This window comes from Helianthus annuus, chromosome 13, assembly GCF_002127325.2.
Source record: "Helianthus annuus cultivar XRQ/B chromosome 13, HanXRQr2.0-SUNRISE, whole genome shotgun sequence".
Taxonomy (NCBI): Eukaryota; Viridiplantae; Streptophyta; class Magnoliopsida; order Asterales; family Asteraceae; genus Helianthus; species Helianthus annuus.
This window is the reverse complement of record NC_035445.2, coordinates 36,457,078-36,466,261: the sequence shown is the minus strand read 5'-3', so window position 1 is coordinate 36,466,261 and position 9,184 is coordinate 36,457,078. Positions and strand designations below refer to the sequence as shown.

General features: G+C 43.7%; 1 non-coding gene across 1 annotated transcript; it reads right to left on the bottom strand.

The window, feature by feature from the left end:
• Positions 1 to 7,696: 7,696 nt before the first annotated feature.
• On the bottom strand, positions 7,697 to 7,803 carry LOC118486144. The gene has a single exon (XR_004878001.1). It is a non-coding gene; the product is annotated as a small nucleolar RNA R71 (small nucleolar RNA).
• Between the last annotated feature and the right edge of the window lie 1,381 nt (positions 7,804 to 9,184).

Below are 9,184 nucleotides of genomic sequence, written 5' to 3'. Positions count from 1 at the left end.
AAGAGATCACCATTTGCGAGCGAGAATCGAATCATCTTTTCAAAGCACACAACTTCAGCATGGTTTTCGCGTAGAAAGTCCATGCCTACTATGACGTCAAAACTTTCGAGCTGCATCGGAATGAGATCAATTGGGAAGATGTGATTGTTGAGCTCGAGGGTACAATCACGAAGAACTGAATTAATAGTGACGGTTCTTCCAGTAGAAACTTCGAATCCGAATGACGAGGGAAGATAAGAGCGCTTACGACTAAGGAGCTTCTCGAATTCAAACAATACAAAGCAGTTATCAGCTCCAGTATCAAACAAACATGATGCATAAATACCATTCACAAGGAACGTACCATTAACCACGTTGTTGTCAGCCTGGGCTTGACGGGCGTTGATGTTAAAGGTTCTGGCACGGGCTGCTTGCTATTGCTGCTGATGCTGCTGCTATTGCTGCTGCTGTTGGGGTTCTTGTTTCACAACCCGGTTCGGGCACATGTTTGCAAAGTGGTTAGGATCGCCACATGCAAAACAGACACGAGCATTGAACACTGGTTCTTGAGCTACAGGCTAGCCTTGAGGGGCTGGAAGTAGAGCTTGATGAGCGGTGGCTTGAACTGGGCTTGACGGGGACCATAGCGACAATTCGCAGTGAAATGCCCGTAGAGATTGCAGTGGGTGCAAGAACGACATGCGATTCCCACCGGGTGATGGTATGAGCATGTCGGGCAGAGTGGGTGGGGACCTGTGTAAGCGCGCTTGGCTGGCGGCACATTGATCACTGGAGCTTGTCGAGGGTGAGACTGCTGCTGAGCCTGTACGGCTTGCAGAGGAGCAGCAGTCGTTGTCACAGCACAGTTCTTGTTGCTGGAGCTGTTGTTGTTGTGCTTCTTCTTTCTTCTTGATGACTTGGAGGGTTGAGTAGTGGTGGTGTCGATGGTCGATGCGGTGGTGGCTTGATGCAGAGACTTGGATTGTTTATCCCAAAAACCAGACTTTACTCGCTTGTCATTGATCTCAGCGGCAAGTAGGTAGGTCTCTTCAATTGATGATGCCTTGGCGGCGTGAACAAAGTCGGCAACACAATCGGGTAGAGCTCGAATATAATTCTTGATGGCCATGTCTGGCGTCTTGACTTGGTCGGGACAGATGATACTAAGCTGCTTGAAGCGAGCAGTTAAAGCAGCATTGTCTCCATCCTTCTGCTTGATGTTACAAAACTCGTCCTCCAGCTTTTGGCGTTCATGGGGAGGGCAGAATTCGTCCATCATGATGGCCTTCAACTCCTCCCAAGTCAGCTTATAAGCTGCATCATTTCCGCGCTTGTTTCGTTCGGCCATCCACCAGTCTAGTGCTCGGGACTGGAAGACGCCTATAGCATTGAGGGTGCGGAGATTTTCAGGACAGCCGCTTTGGCGCAGAGTGACTTCAACCGAATCAAACCATTGAAACATGGCAGTAGGGCCATCTTCTCCGGTGAATTCCTTGGGTCCGCATGCTTTAAACTGTTTGAAGCTGAAAACAGTCTTGTTGGCATCTTTAGGAGCTTCAGTTCGCGACTCCTCAGACGACTTGCTGACATTTTCATATACCTCGCTCACAGCTTTCGCCACACTCTTGGCAATGATAGCAGCGAGATGCTTGTCTCTCTTCTCTTGGTGAGTAAGATGGTGTCGGGATCCAGACGACATTGTCTGCAATAGACATTGTGACAGGACTCAATACAACATGATTGAATCTCACCTCACACGTCTACTACTTACTAAAGCGTAGGAACACGTCGAAACGTGTATTACATAACACATAAGCATATAACCACAGATTCACGTAATCACAGAAGCATATAAGCACGTAGGCACGTAGAGCACAGAGACACATAAGCACAGAAGCACATACACATTTAATCACAGAGGCAGTTAAGCACGTAGTTCTCCTATAAGCACATAGAGCATTCTGACTGCCTCAAGATCCTATCATTCAAAGCTCGCGTGTCGTTCGTATATAGTGATCGCGTATAGTAAATCGAATATTATCGTATAATCGTATAGCATGTTCGAGTATAGTATAGCGTATATCATAGCATAGTATCGTCTAAGTTCGTAACGATTTGTTAGCCTTTTGAGGTAGAGAGCAATGCGAATTGTGTGTGTCGATCGAAGTGATAGCAAAAATCGAATAAATCCTCAAAGCTTTAAACATATAAACAGTTAAACACATATAACACATAAAAGCAACGAATCATCAGAGTCGGCGGTTGCGGCTCGGAATCGAAAACACATAGAAATCGAGAGATAGATTGTCTGCGGCTACTAGACATTGACTACCCAAGGCGATTCGACTATTCTCAAATGGACTTATCGTCACATTTCGACCTTTGGGAATTGTGCCTTCGCCTCGATTCTTGGGCATCCAACATGTATTCCCTAGGTCATACTCGTGAGTTCAGGTTGTTGGAGTTCCGTCGAGGCTTTGATGAGATGAGTAAAAGTTGGAATAAGTTGCCAAGGTTCGGGTCTCACCCCTGGCTTAGCAATTTCTTCCTTGTTTTAGTAAAATTTGAGGAGATTATTCATCAAAATATGGATTTCACTCTTGATTTGGTATAATTCTCCTTGTTCGTTATTGAAAAGTAATGAATAATCCTTCGATAGGTAGATAAAACAGCATTGATCCAGCAATTTGGTCGGGAGTTTGCGGTTTTCACACCTGATCCTGGCCAAATCGCCTTCTCATCATTGAAAATTCGAGTGTAGTAATAGTGTAGGATAGCAGGATTTAGCGTATACGCTTGGTCTGTTGGTTCCTAAGTATAGTCTTGGTCTCTAAGACAGCGACCCGGACTAGGTCGTGTCTAGCCTAATTCTCTATAGTTATGGCTCTGATACCAATCTGTCACACCCCAACCGATGGCGGAATCATCGGGGCATGGCACTAAGCGAAACAGATTGTCCAGAAGTTTCCACAACAACTATTAATACTATTCAGTTAAATGATACGTCCCATACCGTATCCCAAATAATACAATAAATTATTACAGATAACAACTAGTCAAGTAATTCTGTTCCGACAACTCAGATTTAAATAAAATTAAAATAAATATTGTTTAATTGCTTCTAGATACTCAATCTGCAAGATCTACAGACAACTATGCTCTAGACGCTTATTCCTAGCTCGCCTTCTTAGCAAATAAGCATCCTAATTGCCTGTCACATATGTTAAAATAAAGTCAATACATATAATGTAAAGGTGAGCATACAAGTTTGATAATAGCATAGTAGAGTTCGAATAGTTTACGCATAACCAGCACGTACACAGAGGAAAACGAAGCATGTTAATTATCGACATGGATCTATCGATACCAATGACTGCGGGTTGACTGTCCGAGACAGTTAGCAATACATGATTACCTCCGTAATCCATGCAAGTGATTGTCCTTAACAACCCCCGTGTGAACGGGTGCTGAGTCCAAACTATAGTACTACGTCGTTAAGGCAGGTAGAAAACATTCCACGTGTAAATATAACAACAAGCATTCATTTAGTCACGTAATACATGCGAATCGGTTAGCGTTCAAATAGTTTAAGTAGTGTGATCGATTGTGTTTTGATATAAGTAACATATGTAACACCCAAAAGTGTTGAAAGCAAAAAGGGATCGAGTATACTCACGGCGATTGATTGATGGATTGAAGGGAGCGCTTGAGAGTAGGGTTAGCCTGAATAGTTCGATAGCATAACGATGAGTAACACGCAAAACGGAAACAAGTGATGATGGGTCGAACAGCCTGGTCGATCGGACAGTTGGTTCGATCCAACGAGTTATTCGTTCGGCTGGACAGTCCGTTCGGACAGCCTATTCGATCGGCCGGTAGGCTCGATCGGTTGGACTGTTCGAGTGGATTGTTTTCTCCTTTGAGTAGGATGTGTTTGTGTATGATGGTTTGACCTTTTGAGGTTTTCGTTGTAGTATTGAGAAGACTGAAGTGTTCTTACCATTCAGGTAGATCGATCGAACGGTCTGTTAGATCGGCCGGCTTAACCGATCGGTTAGATACTTCGATAGTGAGTCCTCAGCTGGATGTCACCTGATCGATCGAACAGCATGTTCGATCGGGTTGCACTCCGTACTACTACGAGTTGTAAATTGATTAGGGGTTGAAGCATAGTATCTCATGATCCGAAGAGTAATGTTTACCAAACGGTTGTTTGATCGGACATTACTTCGTTCAATACCATACTTCATGAAATTGTCAATGTGTGGGGCCATATGCTAGCCGATCGGCTGCTTGGTCAATTGGCTGACATGTCCGATCGGTTGGGCTGTCCGTTCGGACAGCCTAACCGTTCGGTCAGCATCCTGACCTGGTCGGCCTGTTCGTATAACACTTGGCTGTTCCGATTATTTGACGTTATATCAAGGTAGTTTAACAACGAGCTGAATCATGGAACTTTCATTCTTACTTGTTTCCCCTGCTCGGACAGGAATCACCCAAGTCCGGCTGGTGAACTGTTCGGAACGGTAGTTTGATGTTTAACCCGAAGTCGGTGAACCTCGTAGATAGAATCCGAATCTTGAACCACTTGACCATTAGAATGATTGGTGAGTTGGCTCAAGCTCCGTTCCTACCGGTTTGAAGGCATTGAGTGTAAAAGAGTTGAAAGAAAGTTGGAAATTCCTTCTTTCAACCCTTCACATCATGTAAATGTTAAGATCTATAGTAGATCTTAGTTTGTTTATGTGGAAATCGGTTAGATCCAAGCTATTCATGGTGGAATGAGGCCAAAACATGATGTTCTTGAAGAACACCATGATGACATCATCCTTGAATGCTTAGATCTTGAGGATTTCACGGTTAGAAATCAAGATTCGAAAGATAGAAAGGTGTAGGACTGTGCATTGATCAAGAAAGTACAAGATTTAGGATGAAAACTTACCGAAATCGGAAGAAATCTGAGAAAAGAAGCGGAGCACGAGCTGGTCGGTCAGAGAGTTTCCAAAAGTGGAAAGAATGACAATGACAGCCCTATTTATAGGCTTCCCAAAGAGGAAAGGGCTGGCCGATCGGCCAGGCATCCCGATCGGACAGCCTGCTCGATCGGACAGTCAGTCCGATCGGCTGGTGATGTGTGTAAAATGCAACATATAAATTACATCAAATGAGGCATAAAACTAACCCTTTTTTAAGTACTAGTGTTGGAAAGAGTGTATTTTTGTCTTCCGTTTGTGTTTTCAGGATTAAATGAGCTCAAATTAACAAAAGAAGCAAAAAGACAGCTAAATCTAACATAAATACAAGAAAGGGAACAAAAGTGGACTGCCCGACCCATCGACAGCATCCTCCCAAGCAAAACAAAGAAGACAGAAAATTGAACACGCCCCGTGCTCAGCGAGCACGGGGCCGTGCCCAAGAAGCAGCAGAAAAGACAAACCTGTAGAAGCTTCTATTGCTCACCACGGGGCCGTGCCCAGTGAACACGGGGGCGTGCCCAAAGTACTGCAGGCGCATTAATTGTAATTGCGAATTACAATTAATGAAGAGAGATGGTGTCAGACGGGCACGGGGCCGTGCCCAGCGGACATGGGGCCGTGCCCAGGCTTCTTTTCAGCCTATAAATAGGAGTGCTTGGAGCCATTGCAACTCATCCCTTGGCACACCACCTCTCTCACACTTCATCCACCACCCACCACCATCACAACACCATCATCCACCACCATCATCCATTGTCCATCATAGAGTGTGTGAGTCGTCTCGGGATCCAAGATTGATCGTAAGAGTTATTGACAATCAAGGCCATGTTTGCCTAAGTCTCTTACATCACTTGGTGAAGACAAGTGTTTAGTATAATACTTTTTATTTTTAATCTTTTGCACTTCTTAATTGGTTTTTGTATTAATGACTTTAATAACTAGTTTCTTATGTTGAAGGTGATTCTTCCTTATCGTTTGTCTGTGGTGTCTTGGCATTATTTTACTGTCTATATAAAATAAAAGATTTTCACCATTCATATCTCCACGGTCTATATGGAGGTATGTTGGCTACCTGGTCGGGGGTTAAGGGAACGGTTTGGTAAGGGTCTTGCCCTTGTTCAGCGTTTAGAGGTCCTGCAAGGGACCTGGGTCAAATTTAATAGGACCTCCTTCAATACCTAAAGGTATTGGATGGCGGGGGTCCAAACTCTTTGATCCCCTCATAAGTTAACTACTATTAATACTATAACCCGGCTATTTAGGACTGTATCGCTGCTGACTCAGACTACTTAGTCGAGGGTAACGTCACCTCCAAAAGAGGGGCCTACCATAATTTGCATTAATAACTTAATTAATCATCTTTCAATAATCCGACCCTTTAGGATTGTATCCTTGCTGACTCAAACTACTGGGTTGAGGGTAACGTCGCCTTCAAAAGAGGGGCCTACTACAATAACTAAGATAATCTCTTAAACAAGTGCAAAAGTGCGAAAATAATCAAAGGTTATACTAACACACGAGTCGGATCCAAGTGATTCATCTTGTCTATCTGTTTTTATTTTTATTTTATTTTTCAGCATTTAGTTAGTTTTATTTTCTTAGTTTAAAAATCCTTTTTTTTAACTTTTTGATTTGATTAGACGTTGAGGATAAACCGTTACTAAAAGCTCTTGTGTCCTTGGACGACCTCGGTATCTTACCAACACTATACTACGTCCACGATGGGTGCACTTGCCCATATGTGTGTTTAGTGTTAGTAAATATCGTGTTTTATAAATTTAAAACTTGGCTAAAGTGTAAAAAGGGCTTAAAATATATACCTAAAACATATATACACTAACACGCATCATGTTTTTGGCGCCGTTACCGGGGACACAAGGATTTTAAGAAAGTTAGGAATCAACGGCCTAATCATTTTTTTTATTTTCTTTTTATTTTTTAGGATTTTCTTAAATTTTCAGCTTCTGCAGAGCTCAACATGGGCCGTGTCTGGTCAGACACGGGCCGTGCCCAGCAGTGTTACTGGCAGTTTTTAGTTTTCCGAGTTATAGAAGGCTGACCACGGGGCCGTGTCGGTGCAACACGGGGCCGTGTCCAACTCTCCAGTAACAGGGGTCCGGAAAACAATCACTGTAACTCCGACCACGGGCCGTGTTCACTGAGCACGGGGCCGTGGTGAACCTTCTGACCAACATTCTTTTCTGTTTTTGTTTCAGGACTTGGAAGCAGACGCCACCTCTACGTAGTGTATGAGCTCCAGTTCTAATAAAGACATAAAAGAACCTCTAGAAGAACTCGAACACTTTCTCAGAAAAAGAGTAAAAGCTAAAAACCAAGAGAAGGTTTCGGGGAAACCACTCCCAATGGCGGACCAACGTACCCTCATGGATTATCTACGACCCACCGTAGGTAATCTCAGCGCCGCTATCAATGCACCGAATGTTGAAGCCAATAACTTCGAACTTCGGCTGCATTTGATACAGATGCTTCAAAACTCTGCAACCTTCCATGGGCTTGCGGACGAGGATCCCCATCTACATATTACTAATTTCTTAGAAATATGTGATACCTTTCGGATCAATGGAGCATCAAATGACGCCATCCGCCTCTGAATGTTTCCTTTTTCACTAAAAGACCGAGCAAAAGCTTGGCTTAACGCCCTCCCAGCTGGATCGATAAACACCTGGGATGAACTAGCCCAAAAATTTCTATATAAGTATTTCCCTCCCGCTAAAACGGCTAAATTAATGACTGAAGTTAATACATATTCACAAGAGGACGGGGAATCCTTATATGAAACTTGGGAAAGGTTCAAGGAGCTATTGCAAAAGTGTCCACATCACGGCCTTGCGATATGGCAACAAGTATCCACTTTCTATAATGGGTTGTTGCCACACACAAGGCAAACACTTGACTCTAGCTCCGAGGGATTTTAGGTAATCGCCGCCCGCATGAAATATATAATCAAATTGAGGAAATTGCTCAAACCAATTTCCAGTGGCACACTCCCGAGGCAATAAATCTATTGCCCCAGGCTCCCATAAGGTTGATGAAAGCACTTCTTTACAAGCCCAAATCGAGGCCCTTTCTTCAAAAATAAAAAAGTTGGAAATGACAAAAACGGTCTCGGTTATGGCTTGTGAAGGGTGTGGTGGGCCACATGAAAATTGGAGTTGTATGAAAGAAACAGACGATCAACAAGAATCGGTAAACTACATTGATAATAGACCTAGGCCGTCGGGTCCTCCAACGGGCTCCTACAACCAAGGATGGCGAAATCACCCTAACCTTGGTTGGAGAGAACCCGACAATGGTAGTAACCAACAAAGCGTAAACCAACGAACAAACTTTCAACAACCAAAAAATGAGTCACAAAATTTCCCTCAACAACAAGGTGGACGAGAAAGGCTTGAAGATACTATATCTCGCCTCATCTCCGACACTGAAAAGAAAAACTCGGATAGGTTTCTACAATTAGAATCAAATTTTAGAAATCAACAGGCTAGTATTCAAAACATTGAAAAACAAATAAATCAACTAGCCGAAAATTTCTCCGAGAGACCGCAAGGCGCACTACCAGGTAATACCGAGACAAACCCAAAGGCACAAGTTCATCTCATCACTCTACGGAACCGTACCATGGGTCCCACAGAAGGGCCAGCACCGATTGAGGAGGTCACATCTCCGCCACAGCAAGAGAAGGTCACTCCTCCACCTCCAGAACCCACCAAGGCTCCTCCGGTTCCATACCCCGGTAGGTTAATCCGTCAAAAGACCAATGAGCAATTCGCAAAATTCGAAAGTTTGCTAAAACAATTGCATGTCAACATTCCTTTCATTGACGTCCTAACCCAAATGCCTAAATACTCTAAGTTCATGAGGGACTTCCTCACTCATAAAAGGAAAATTGAAACATTGCTATAGTTAACTTAGGCGAAGAATGCTCTGCCCTCGTACTCAAAAAAATCCCCCAAAAGAAAATTGATCCCGGAAGCTTCACAATTCTTTGCTCGATCGGGGACTCCCCCGTTCGTAATGCACTAGCCGACCTCGGGGCTAGCATTAACCTCATGCCCGCATCAATGTTCAAAAGACTCGGCCTAGGAAAAATGAGTCCTACAAAAATGAGTATACAACTTGTTGATCGATCCGTCAAATTCCCGCAAGGCGTCATTGAAAATCTCCTAGTCAAGGTCGACAATTTCGTCTACCCGGCCGACTTTGTCATA